Here is an 8,758-nt window from a genome sequence, read left to right as displayed (position 1 = left end):
TTTGGCAAATAATGATCCCGTGCATCGCAAAATAAGCATGTCAAATGATTTGAGTTAGTAGCAGATGCAATAAGTGTATTTTGGTTATATTTGTGCAAGTTTTTTCCCACCTGCTGGCCTGGTGTTTGAGTTACCAAGGCTTGATCCAAGTTTTCCATCATCCTGCACCTCTTTTCCAAAAACGACTCCATAGCATCCCAGGTAGACAGCTCAGTGATGGACAAATCCTCTTCCCATTTTTCCCGCGTCCTCTGATCCAGTTTCCGAGTGACGATGTGAATTAAAAGTCCATCCAAAATTTGTTGCGTATTGGCCAGGGTTCGAATTGCTCGCAGATGCGAATTCATGCAATCGCTCAGCTCCCGAAGACCCTTCGAAGATCCCTTCTCGACACCCTTTAAACCGAATATTGCCTGAACATGTGCCTGAAAGTGTAAAACTTTATTATCAAATCGATTAACCAGCAAATTCATAGCCTTTTTAAAATTAGCATTCGAGGGTTCGAGCGATCGTATGGTTTCCAGAGCCACGCCGCCCAAACTCGAACGCAAATATTGTAATTTTTCAATGTCGCTTAGCTCATCATCATTTCCGATGACCGTAGTGAAAGTCGCAAGAAAATCCGGCCACTCAGAGTAGGATCCATGAAAACGAACAATTTCCAAATTTGGCAACCGAGGCTTTCTAGATCGAAAAGAAAGATCCGCATTATTAGTGATGTCAATAGATGTTGAATTTGCAGCGGTTGAAGCCGGCAATTGTGACTTGCGATGAGCCGCCAAGCCTCGGCTTAGTTTCGCCTTCACATCCATGAAGACTTCAGCAAATTCAATCCGATGGTCGCTCGAGATCTCTGCAAAGTCCAGTCTTTCCAACGATGTCTGCGCAGAATCAAATGCCTGGTTTAAGGAATTGATCCATTCCATTCGCGCCAGCAAATCAGATTCGTCAAACTGATTAACCGCATCAGCGTTTAAATAGCATTTCATCGAGCTCATTTGCCGCAAAATAGATTGGGCTTTGACTCGGTAGTAGTCGACGTCACTTGTGGATTCATTTTGAGCCCGAACCGAGTTTTCCGTATCAGACATTTTTCAATCACGAAAAAGAAAAAAATGAAATGAAAATGAAGTAAAGTAAAATGTCCGACCGCGTTAGAGGCACAAAACACCGTATACCCTTTACCGCGAAAACGTGAAGGTTAACAAGCGTCGCCGAGATGCAACGGAACCTTTAACTTTGTTGTTGTTGTTCTTGCCGATAAATTGCCTGCCTAGCAACAGCGGATTATGTAACTGGCAAACGAATGTATGTATGGCTATATGTACATGTATATATGTAATATGCGCTATTAACAAAGATTAAATGCGATTCACTTTGTTAAGAATTATTTGCACAACACAAATTTGGTGCTTTTTCACAGCGCAAAATGTACAAAAAATCAAACGGCCGGCTGTGCACTTTTATATGCACATATGTATGTATGTTTGTCTGTTTGTGACCGAATGCACGATAAAGACAGCGAAACAAAGCGTTTGTTTAAACTATATTAAACAATCGCGAAACCGAGTTGCAAACTCCGATTAAAACTGCTATCACGTCGGGGTCACCAAATGTTTGTGGGGAAGACAACAAATATGCCACCCTTATATTTATAATTAATAACGCACGAATAGGTTATATTAAAATGTATAGCGTTTATTCGGAGCGGCAGACGGACTGTGAATGTGTAAAAAGCTTGGCTCCAAGATCTTCATATAGACATATGCAGGCTTACAAGGTAGTTGCTGAATAGATAAGCGACAGCTTTATGGGTATAAGAAAGAAGGCGAAAGATAAGCAGAGAGCGATGCAGGTGCCGTCGTACACCTATGCGCGCATGACTAGGCGCTGGCGATCTGCTCCGAACACTGCGACTATCATAACGTACAAGTCAAAAGCTATCAAATGGATCTGAGTTCCAATAACCTAGTGTCATTGCAGTTTCTTTTAGATTGATTGTGGAAATATCCCTTTTCGATAACGCTTTATATAACCTATCGGGAAGTTTTCTTTCAATACAATTCCTGATTGTTTTATTTAGTGAAGTAGTGTAAATAGTTTTGTCTGTTAGGTCTGTCTCTAATTCTAGCTTGTTTAACATGTTTGCAGATCTTCTCTTTGATTTTTCTACAAACTTACTGAAACTGCCCTCATAAGTTGTTTGGTATACATATGTAATACGCGGGGTCTTCGCATGGTATGTGATCAGTGCCAATTTTGTGGAGATCCAGTTCATTGTTTTTATGATGGCATCATAAATGATGTGAGTTTGTCGGATTTTTGTGTTGGGTATATGTAATTGTAGGAGATATTTGACTCGCCCAATGTATCCGCCAAATTCGGCGGGGTTGACGTCAAAGTGTGGCAGTTCCTTTATCTGACCAATTAATTGATTTAGATGGATTTCAAATAATTGAGGCGAATTTGCCATTTTAGTTATTCTCTTCTTTTATTTTTAAATGTCACTTTAGGAGTATCAAAGTGGTGAGTAACCAATGTTGCATTTTTAATCGTTGGTTACACCCTTGTGGTTTATCGACCGATTTGGATTTTATCTAGTCTGTGCGCGATAATTCACACATATACTGCGTTTATGCGGTGGCCATTTCACGCTTTCATTTCATGAAATGGTCTGATTCGTGTGTGCATAAACACCGTTTCATGAATTCGACTTCAACTAAAGTTGACTATGAATTAAACTTCAAAGCGTGAAATGGTGACCAATAAACTCCGGTAACTCTTTATAATTATCGGAGTTGCCAGATCGATATAAATACATAAATACACCTTACATTTAACAAATTATTTGTTCATTCAGTGCCAATAGAAACTAGTTTTCATCTTTTATCCTAGTACTCAGATCGGCTAAGAGTTTCACTAGTCGAAAAATCTTATTCTTTGTAGTGTGACCGAAGTTTTCAAAGTTCACCCGCAATGCATGTAGCATGGTCTTACTGTCAAGCAGTTGGGTTTGAAATTTAAATTTAACAAGAATGAACGCTATAGTCGAGTACCTCGACTATCAGACACCCGTTACTCAGTTATAGGGACAAAAGGAAAATGGAGATATGCAAGCAGCAAAGCGAGATAAAATGCGCCACCTACAGGCGGTAGACAGATTTAAGCGTTATGGGCGTTAGAGTGGGCGTGGCAAATTTTTTTTGTGTCAATCAATAGGTATTGACAAGACTAATACATTTCAGCTAAAATTGTATTCTAGCATGCAAATTGTGGCGCCACAGGCTTGGGCGGTTTGTGGACATTAGAGTGGGCGTGCCAGTGTAACAAGCTCGGCCTTAGTACGAAGCTAATCTAAATCTGAAATCACAACTCTAGCTTTTATAGTTTCCGACATATTAGCGTTCATACGGACGATTTGTTTTAGGTCATTGAGCTAAAATTATGATTAGCTTTTTATACCCGTTACTCGTAGAGTAAAATGGTATACTAGATTCGACGGAAAGTTTGTAACAGGTAGAAGGAAGCGTTTCCGACCCCATAAAGTACATATGTATATGTATATATTCTTGATCAGGATCACTAGCCGAGTCGATCTAGCCATTTCCGTTACTCGTTGTTCAATCGCCTTCTATGTTGCGCAAATCAATCGTCTTTGCATCGGTTTCAGTTTCACTTCTTTTTCGTCGTAGCAAAAGAATTTCGCAATTTCTTCATACTTGCAACCCTGCCATCTCATTCTTACACACGCTGTTTTCTGTTTGAAAATTCTTCTGTTTGTCTCACTTGCCCGAATTTTAATGTTTTAAGGTATTGTTACTTTACCGCACAGCACAAAGTTATTTACACTTTTAAGCACACATCTCAGTTTAGTGACTAAATAATCCCGGTTTAGCCCCTACAATTGTGTCCCCTGGATTTCGTTTAATGACAATGACGATGACGTCTTGATATTAGCATTACAATGGTTTTATAGTATGACTTGCGGCTTTCTTAATTTATAAGCTCACAAAATTGTGGCAAGTTGCGTCTGTAGCGAACGAGATCCTGACACTTGAAACCGACAGACTTTCCGGTTAATTTTTACTCGGTCAGTTTTTTGTGTTCTCGGCTCTTTTAGAAACCACATCAACTCCGTTTTCCTCTTTCCTTTTGTTCTTCTGGTTTTCTGACTGGGCACATGTAATGCCGGTTGCTGCTGTTGGATCTAAAAAGAATTTGTTTGCAAAACTTGCAGTTGCCTTGAAGCACCCGAATTTGGCAGTAAAATTGACGTTTCCTCCTTGTGGGAGTCGTTAATTTCTCGACTAAGTTGGCAGTACCAGTGAAGACATTAACTTTGGGATATTGTCCAAAGAGCATGGTACAATATTCCAATTGGAACATGTCGCAAGCTAATATCCTCCATGCCAAGAAGAATGGAGAAAGTCCTGCAAAATAATGGCGGATATACCGGCTATTAGCTGCCAGATACTTAGTTTAATATAAAAACAAGGAAGAACGCTATAGTCGAGTACCTCGACTATCAGATACCCGTTACTCAAAGGGAAATGGAGATATGCAAGCAGCAAAGCGAGATTAAAGTGCGCCACCTACCGGCGGTAGACAGATTTAAGCGTTATGGGCGTTGGAGTGGGCGTGGCAAATTTATTTTTGGATCAATCGATAGGTATTGACGAAACCAACACATTTCAGTTAAAATTTTTTATCTAGCATGCAAATTGTGGGCGTCACAGGTTTTCGCGGTTTGTGGGCGTTTAAGTGGGCGTGGCAAACTTTTTTTGGGTCAATCGATAGGTATTGATAAGAACAATACATTTCAGTTAAAATTTTCTATCTAGCATCAAAACTGTAGGAGCCACAGTTTTGGGCGGTTTGTGGGCGTTAGAGTGGGCGTGGCAGTCTACTGAAACAAACTTGCGCTGCGTAGGAAGCTCAGGAATCTGCACGCCAAATCTCAATAGCCTAGCTCCCATAGTTTCCGAGATCTCAGCGTTCATCCGGACAGACGGACAGACGGTCAGACGGACAGACGGACAGACGGACAGACGGACATGGCTAGATCGACTCGGCTAGTGATCCTGATCAAGAATATATATACTTTATGGGGTCGGAAACGCTTCCTTCTGCCTGTTACATACTTTCCGACGAATCTAGTATACCCTTTTACTCTACGAGTAACGGGTATAAAAAGGAGGAGTCTGCTGGTACACAAAGAAATTAAAATAAAAACAAGGAAGAACGCTATAGTCGAGTACCTCGACTATCAGATACCCGTTACTCAGCTAAATGGAGATATGCAAGCAGCAAAGCGAGATTAAAATGCGCTACCTACCGGCGGTATACAGATTTAAGCGTTATGGGCGTTAGAGTGGGCGTGGCAAACTTGTTTTTGTGTCAATCGATAGGTATTGATGAGAACATTACCTTTCAGTTAAAATTTTTATTCTAGCATCAAAACTGTAGGAGCCACAGTCTTGGGCGGTTTGTGGGCGTTAGAGTGGGCGTGGCACTCTACTGAAACAAACTTGCGCTGCGCAGGAATCTCAGGAATCTGCGTGCCTAATCCCAGTATTGTAACTCTCATAGTTTCCGAGATCTCAGCGTTCATACGGACAGACGGACAGACGGCTAGTGATCCTGATCAAGAATATATATACTTTATGGGGTCGGAAACGCTTCCTTCTGCCTGTTACATACTTTCCGACGAATCTAGTATACCCTTTTACTCTACGAGTAACGGGTATAATAAATTGAATGTTCAACGAATGTTTTTATTTATGTAAATTAGTAGTTTAAAGCTAACTTTTCGTCCCACGGATGCTTCGCCATCTTTTCCGCTCCACCGCAGTCCAGCTCCGAGTCCTTGAGACCTTGAGGAAGTGGGAGCCGGATTGGGAACGGGGTTGATCCGCTCATGCTGCAGGAAGTCGCCCAGCATCCTGGCAGTGGCTGACTATGGCTTCTCCAACTGTTCCTTAGCGGGCGCCCTATTTTCCTCCTCCCTATAGAAGCCAGCGGGTCCTCCAGCTCCGCTTAAGCTGCCAAGTAGCTGGTGGTGGTGGTGTCCGAAGTCCTAATGGAGAGGTCGTCGGAGATTGTATTACTGGTGGTGATACTTCTATTAGTACAACGCGATCCAATTCTTTTGGCCAGATCTTACTTTCTTTGCGAGGACGCGCCCGGCAGGATGTCCATGTAGAGATCGAAGTCCCACTCGGCATGTTTCTTGCCACTGGGATTCTCTTGTGGATCTTCTCCAGCACTTCAACTATTCTGCGAATTTGCCCCTTTTGTGGAATTGCTTCCTGTCGGTGAAATCCCGCAATAAAGGGCATAAGCTTAGATTTGGCGTCCTATTTCATCTGCTCTGACCTTCTGGATTCGATTTTGGGGTTTTCCTTCCATTTTTAATTTTTAGTTTCCACATCGCCCTTGCACGAACACCGCCAAAGATTAAATTTCCTATTCTTTGTGCCGCGGCTAACGGCGTTCATCGAAAATTCACTCGCAAAATCTGGTATTTTTTCTGGTATTTCCTTAGCTCATCTGAGTACCGCGCTGAAAAACAGACCAGACGAAAAGCGTTAGCCGCGTATATGCCTCTCGCTCACTCCTATGGTTAGCTCGCGGTTTTCGTCGATCTGAGTACTAGGCTTTTATTTTGACGGTAGAAAATATTTTATACTGGCTTGCACACACTTTATCTTTAATACTAGCAAGATTATTTCATGCGAATCGAACAAAATAATCGGTTTAATAATCGTTCACACCTTTTTCCACTTGTCCGGCATCTCTGTCAGCTGAGATTGATAAAATGCATGAATTCGGCCGTGTCGCATAAACCGGAACAAATTTTATTTCACGCTTTTAAGAAATCATGAAACCCTTAGCATAAACATAGTAATAGATTCTTATGCAGTTTTGAAGTTTTGTACGTTAAATTATTTTGTCAATCAGTTAGGATATACTTCTTTTTAGTATTATCCATTAGACCAATACCAAAACGATTCTAACTTTTTACTTTAAAATCCTAAGGGCCGGTTTCTTGAGTCCCTGTCATAGTCCCTGATAGCTATTTGTCCGGAAAACTTAAAGACCAGATAAAGTGGTCTAAAAGCAAATCGGTTTACTCGACGCCTTTAATTTATCTGAACGAAAAACAATTACAGAGTGCTGTTAAACATAAAATTGTGCTGTTATGCGGGAAGAAAAGTTCGTGGAAAAAACTTTTTATTGTTGGAGGAGCATACCCTCATTGATCTGTGGACAGTGTGAAGCACACTTTGGAAAATAAAAAGAATGATGTCATAACCTGGGAGGAGAAAGCAGATACGCTGTCCAATCTGGACAAGAACGGACGTGGAAAACTTTGATGAAAAATTATGACCACCTAAAAAAGGAATCCCGAATTTAATTTGCTGCCGAGAAACTTGAAAAGTACCGCGCTGGTGGAGAAGTCGCGCCCTCCACTTCTGCTTTCGCCATCTCCGAAAGGAAAGACAGCATTATCCAAACTTCCTCCACTTGGTTGGAAAATATTTTGACGATAATGGCAAGTGTGACGGATGATTTAAATAACGTTTACAATAACTTTCTTATCTGCAGCATATGTTTGTTTGATCGACGATAAGGATAAAGAACCACCTAGTTTGAACGCCGCTAAAAGTTATTGCATCGGATAAGCTGGTTTACTGGTTTCAAAACTGAAGTACATTTTTATACCCGTTACTCGTAGAGTAAAAGGGTATACTAGATTCGTCGGAAAGTATGTAACAGGCAGAAGGAAGCGTTTCCGACCCCATAAAGTATATATATTCTTGATCAGGATCACTAGCCGAGTCGATCTAGCCATGTCCGTCTGTCCGTCTGTCCGTCTGTCCGTCTGTCCGTCTGACCGTCTGTCCGTCTGTCCGTCTGTCCGTCTGTCCGTCTGTCTGTCCGTCCGGATGAACGCTGAGATCTCGGAAACTATGAGAGCTAGGCTATTGAGATTTGGCGTACAGATTCCTGAGCTTCTTACGCAGCGCAAGTTTGTTTCAGTAGACTGCCACGCCCACTCTAACGCCCACAAACCGCCCAAAACTGTAACTCCTACAGTTTTTATGCTAGATAGAAACTTTTAACTGAAATGTATTTTTCTCATCAAAACCTATCGATTGACCTAAAAAAAAGTTTGCCACGCCCACTTAAACGCCCACAAACCGCGAAAACCTGTGACGCCCACAATTTGCATGCTAGATAAATAATTTTAACTGAAATGTATTGGTGTCGTCAATACCTATCGATTGATCCAAAAATAATTCTGCCACGCCCACTCTAACGCCCATAACGCTTAAATCTGACTACCGCCGGTAGGTGGCGCATTTTAATTTCGCTTTGCTGCTTGCATATCTCCATTTCCCTTTGAGTAACGGGTATCTGATAGTCGAGGTACTCGACTATAGCGTTCTTCCTTGTTTAATATTAACTCTTATGTTTACATACTTTAACAATTTTAGGAGGATCCCGCGCTGCAAGAGGATACCCGCGTAAGGAAGTGCGGATTTCAAGGATGAAATCCAACAAAGCTAAAGAACAACTAAGAACTCGAAGAAACTGTGTGTCTCTCGAAAGAGAGGAGCAGAAGAGGACAGACTTGCCTTGCTTAAGCTTCAGCAAGAATACTACAAGGTGAGTTCCAAAGTAAACAGGACTTTTTTAATCTAGCGCCCTCTAGTGGCGCCATCTATATGTCAACTGGTGCGTTAGAATCTGC

Source organism: Drosophila suzukii, chromosome 3 (genome assembly GCF_043229965.1).
Source record: "Drosophila suzukii chromosome 3, CBGP_Dsuzu_IsoJpt1.0, whole genome shotgun sequence".
NCBI classification, from domain to species: Eukaryota; Metazoa; Arthropoda; class Insecta; order Diptera; family Drosophilidae; genus Drosophila; species Drosophila suzukii.
The sequence above is the reverse complement of the archived record's forward strand: the minus strand, read 5'-3'. Positions refer to the sequence as shown.